Below are 5,507 nucleotides of genomic sequence, written 5' to 3'. Positions count from 1 at the left end.
TTTTTTTAATATGAGTACCACACAGGGAGATGGAGTTTGGGGGTGGGGTGGGGCAGAGAGAGAGAGAGAGAGAGAGAGAATATCTACTGATTCACTCCTCAAGTGCCCACTGTGGAATGGCCAGGGCCAAAGCCAGGAGCTGGGAACTCAACTGAGAGCTACCATGTGGGCAGCAAACTACTTCAGTCATCACAGTTTCTTCTTAGGATCTTCGTAAGTAGGAAGCTGGAACCAGAGCCAGGTACTGAATTCAGGTACTCCAAAGTGGGACACAGGTGTTTTAGACAGCATCTTAACCACCACACTACATGTCTGCTCTCAAGTGTTCAAGCATTTTAATGAACTAATGAACTGCTAAGTTTTAATGAAGTTTCCTCCTAAAGCATGTAGACTTCCCCTCTCAGATGTGACTTGATTTCTTAGATATTATCATTTTTCAAACAGAGGTGTCTTGAATATCTACCCTGAAAGGACACAGAAATCTATAAGAAGTCATGGCCCATGATCATGGTGCCTTCAATATAAGAGAAAAGACAGATATTGAACAAATACTAATATACCTATGATTGTAAGCTGTGTTAAATGTTGTAAAGAAATAGCAGTGCACTGAATGATAAGGTGGTACCTGGAAACAAAGTTCCAAAAGAAGTAGGCAGAAAAGAAAGGTCAGCTTGCAGGCTTCTTGCTAGATCCACTTTCCCTAAAATTGAAGGACTTGTCCTTCTGTGAAGGATGGCTGAAATGCACATACCCCATAAGAGAGAGTTGAGCTAAAACAGAAATAAACTTGGTTCTGCTTGAAAGAAAGAAAACGTCTTGGAAACTAGTCATAATTAGTCCCACTGTTCATATAGGCTGGCTATCTAAAGCACTGAAAATCAGAAAGCATGAAATTTGACAAGATAGCAAAAAGAAATCTCAAGACTTTGGAAACGAGCGATGAAGAAGAGAAGCTACACTATCATGATGCATCACTGTGAGGATTCTTCTGATCTATTTGTTGTTGATACAGCCCCGCTATATCCTCATTAGCAGAAGACAGTTTTTAAAAAAGAAGGGATGGGGGCCAGCGCCGCGGCTCACTAGGCTAATCTTCCGCCTGCGGCGCCAGCACACCGGGTTCTAGTCCTGGTCAGGGCGCCAAATTCTGTCCCAGTCGCTCCTCTTCCAGTTCAGCTCTCTGCTGTGGCCCGGGAGTGCAGTGGAGGATGGCCCAAGTGTTTGGGCCCTGCACCCCATGGGAGACCAGGAGAAGCACCTGGCTCCTGGCTTCCGATCAGCGTGGTACGCCGGCCGCGGCGGCCATTGGAGGGTGAACCAACGGAAAAGGAAGACCTTTCTCTCTGTCTCTCTCTCTCAGTGTCCACTCTGCCTGCCAAAAAAAAAAAAAAGGGGGTGGGGTGGGGTGGGGTGGGGCCGGCGCTGTGGCACAGTGGGTTAACACCCTGGCCTGAAGCGCCGGCATCCCATATGGGTGCTGGTTCAAGACCCAGATGTTCCACTTCTAATCCAGCTTTCTGCTATGGCCTGGGATAGCAGTAGAAGATGGCCCAACACCTCAGGCCCCTGCACCCACATGGGAGACCCAGAGGAAGCTCCTGGCTCCTGGCTTTGGATCGACACAGCTCCGGTCATTGCAGCCAATTTGGGAGTGAACCAGTGGATGGAAGACCTCTCTCTCTCTTTCTGCCTCTCTCTGTGTGAAACTCTGACATTCAAATAAATAAATAAATAAATCTAAAAAAAAAAAAAAAAGAGGAAGGGGCTGGAGAAAATATAATGTTTATAAAATTCATGCTTTGTCCACACTGCACGTCTGTCCCTTCAACTGATAACTGTTCTTCTTATATTTGAGGAAACATGAATGTTGACAGAGGGCAGCACGCTCTCATTGGAACAAAACTTTATGTACCACTGTATTTCTGGAATATCTATCAATAAAACACTCATTTAGTCATTATTCTTGAAGTTCAAGCCTGATGGTGTTGTACCAACTAGCAATCCTTGTGAAAATGGATTTTGGATAGAAGCTTGAGATTACTGCTGTAACAATTCCTGGTTCTCTTCCAGAAAGGGTAACTTTTGTTAATTTTCCATCTCTGCATAGGAGGAAGAATCATTACAGGTCAGAACTTTCAAATGTTATAAAATTAAAAAAAAAAACACCTTAAGGTCACTATACCTATAATTAGGACAGGGACTGTGGACCCAGAATTACTTACCTGTAGGCCATTCATTCATTGAAACTTGTCTCCTGCACTCAATCAATATTTATTAAACATTAGTATGTTTAGGCACTTTTGTTGTTAGGAATTAAATATAAATTAAAATCACTATGACCATCAAGAGCTTCAAAGAGCAAAGAGGAAAAGTGGCCAAATAAATAGAAACATAATTAGAAAAGAAATTAGAAAGAAAAATTGTGCCTGACAGAGTTATGAAGCAAGGAAATTTTTATTAAAGCCTGTTGCAATAGGGGAGAGAGATTGAACTAAATTCTCCTAAAATAATAGCCAGGAGAGTTTTTAAGCTCTAGGGTGAACTACTGGAAAAGTACAAGAGGATGTTACTGAGGAAGATAAGACAGTCAGTGTAATTAGGCCATCTGTGTTTGCTAATTAGCGCTCATGGAAGTTAGGTCTCTACCTTCCCACAGAGATTAGGACATAGGGGCACTATCTTTCTTGATAATGTAATTTCAAAATGATGGCTTCTAGGTCCTTGAGAAAGGTGTTCCTGAAAAGACTGGAAGAAGATTTGTATCTCAAGGAGGGGAGAAGAATTTACATTCTGAGTATGCTAAAATAAGTGCTCTAGGGACAGGTGTTGGTCGAACAACTCAACACACGGCCATTGGAAGCCTGAATTTGCTACCTGCCTCTGACTCCTGTTTCTAGCTTTCTGTGAATGTGGATCGTGAGAGTGATGGCTCAAGTTGAGTTCTTGCCACCCAGGTGGCAGACACAGATTGAGTTCTGGGCTATCAGCTTTGGTCCAGCCCATGTTAGCGTTGCATGTATTTGGGGAGTGAATAAACTGATATGAGCTCGGTCTGTCTGTCTCTCTCTCTCTCACTTTCCCACTGTGTCTATTTATGTTGATATGTCTCTCTGTCTCTTAATAAACAACTTAAAATTAAAAATGACAAAGTAAATACGCTAAAAAGAGTTTGGTAGCCTAAATTGGAGAATGAATTAAAAAAAGTAAAGACAAGACACCTGTCTTAAATTCAATCAACTTAAGGGGGACCATTATGGTCATCTTGGTCAATACAGAACAAAAAAAAAAAAAAACAAATTATGGAATGTTTATATTAGGGAACACACAGAGAAATAAGTGTTAAATTACATTAGTGGGACAAGTTAAATGACCCATGAAGTCATTTTTTAAAATTTTATTTTCATACTATTTGAAAAGTAGAAGCACAAACACACACATACACACATGGGGGGAGAGAGAGAGAGAGTGCTTTTATCTTCCAGTTCATTCCCCACATGCCCACAATAACAAGTTCTGGGCAGGTTGAAGGTAGGCACCTACAACTCAGTGCAGATGTCCCATGTGGGTGGCAGCAGCAATTACTTGAACCATCATATGCTGCCTCCCGGGATGTGCATCAGCAGGAAGTTGGATCAGAAGCAGAGGAACTGGGATTTGAACCAGACACTCCAGTATGTGAGGCAGGCATCCCAGTGGCGTCTTAAACATTGCACCAAACATCTGCTCTGCCACAAGGCCATTTAGAATTTAATGTTAGAGCCAAGATGGGGCAATCAGAAGAGGACTGGACTCTACATTATTCAGGATTTTAACCTTGTCTGTTGCTTATTGTACCAGTATGACATGGGATCAGTCACAGTCTATTTGAGATCCTATTTTTATCTTTGACAAGGAAATGATTATCTATCTAACTCATAGTATTGCTGTGAATTGCAAGTGCAATTAGATTTACATTTATATAGCATAACAGCAAATAAATACAACATAGAATTGTTAACATTAATGGCCAAGCCCCTGGAAAACTGAAAACAGAAAGTCAATTAATTCAAAAAGGTCTAAACTTAGAGTTTCACAAATACATTTTTTTCATTTTTTTGAATAACTAATAAATTATCTCTCCATATAAACCACCCCTACTCAAAATCCTCATTTGAAAATGTATCACTTTGTTTTATTAACCAATCACAATTTGCATACCAAAATATTTGAAAAACAGTGCAAAAGCAACAACTTCTCATATTTATATTCAGATTTTTTCCATCAAGAGAGTAATATAACATGCCCAAGTCTAGTATACCTTAGGAAAACAAAAATGGTTTTCTGTTAAAAAAAATCTACCAACAAAATATATTCAATCAGTAAGTCAGAGAGAATGGCACTAGTTATAAAAGATTCAGAAAGGTAATTTTATAGTATATAACAACCAATTCTTCTTTAAAAATTGCAGAAAGATAGGAATAAGAAGACAGTCACCTTTAAAATAAAGGCTATTGAAGTCAACAGAAAACATCATACTTAACCTTGAAACACCAAAGGCTTTTCCATTAAAATCAGAAACAAGACTTGGAGGCACTGGCATTATAGTTAACATTGCTCTGGGAGTAGGAACCAATCAACTGTAGCAATCAGCAGTTATAAGTTAGTTTTGCTAAAAAAAAAAGAGGAAATATGATTTATAGAATTATTTGATAAAACAAATAAATATATATTAAGAAATTCTATGGAAGATAAATTGGAAATATTAAAATTTTATTAGATAAATGTGCTACAAATAAATATCAAAACCATAGAGGTTTATTTTATAGTCAAATATAATTGTAGAACTAATTTTCAACATTACATCTTGAATAGTCTAATTAAATTATAAAAAAGATACACACAGTCTTTGTGAAAACAATTGCAATTTAATGATGAGGATACAATTAAGTAACTAAAAGTGATATAATGTGTTCTTAAATGAGAAACTAAGTACTATAAAAATAAACCAAATGACTATTTTCATATTTATCTGTTGATACGATGTGATTCTAGAAAGAATGATGGGAAAATTATACTTAGCAAAATACTTAAAAATACTAAAGTAATTATCAAGTACAATTATAAAAAAGCCTGCTATTAAAATTATAGCCATACGTAATTGAGTAAAGGAAAAATGCAGATTATTGCACCTTTTCTTTCTCCAATTCCACACATTTTTCCAAAGTGTCCAAGCAGAGAAGCTGGAGATATCCAAAGAAAGGCTATTCCACTACAAATCACAGTGTGTTATTAATATGCAGACAATACTTAAAATAATATATTCCTGGCACAAGAAGTGCCAGGATTGTTTAAAAGTATTGACTGTGACCAATGTGGTAAGGGAAAAGTAATTGAATTACTCAGTGCCTCTGGGATTGCCTGGTTCTCGGTGAGCACAGCACCCTGATTGAATCAGAGTGAGTTCACTACGTGGTGCTGAACAGTTGCTCGAGAACAAAAATAAAGTTAGTGTCTTTTTATACACCATA

The sequence above is a fragment of the Oryctolagus cuniculus genome, chromosome 5 (assembly GCF_051225735.1).
Source record: "Oryctolagus cuniculus isolate XC-2025 breed Fujian yellow rabbit chromosome 5, ASM5122573v1, whole genome shotgun sequence".
Taxonomy (NCBI): domain Eukaryota; kingdom Metazoa; phylum Chordata; class Mammalia; order Lagomorpha; family Leporidae; genus Oryctolagus; species Oryctolagus cuniculus.
The sequence above is the reverse complement of the archived record's forward strand: the minus strand, read 5'-3'. Positions refer to the sequence as shown.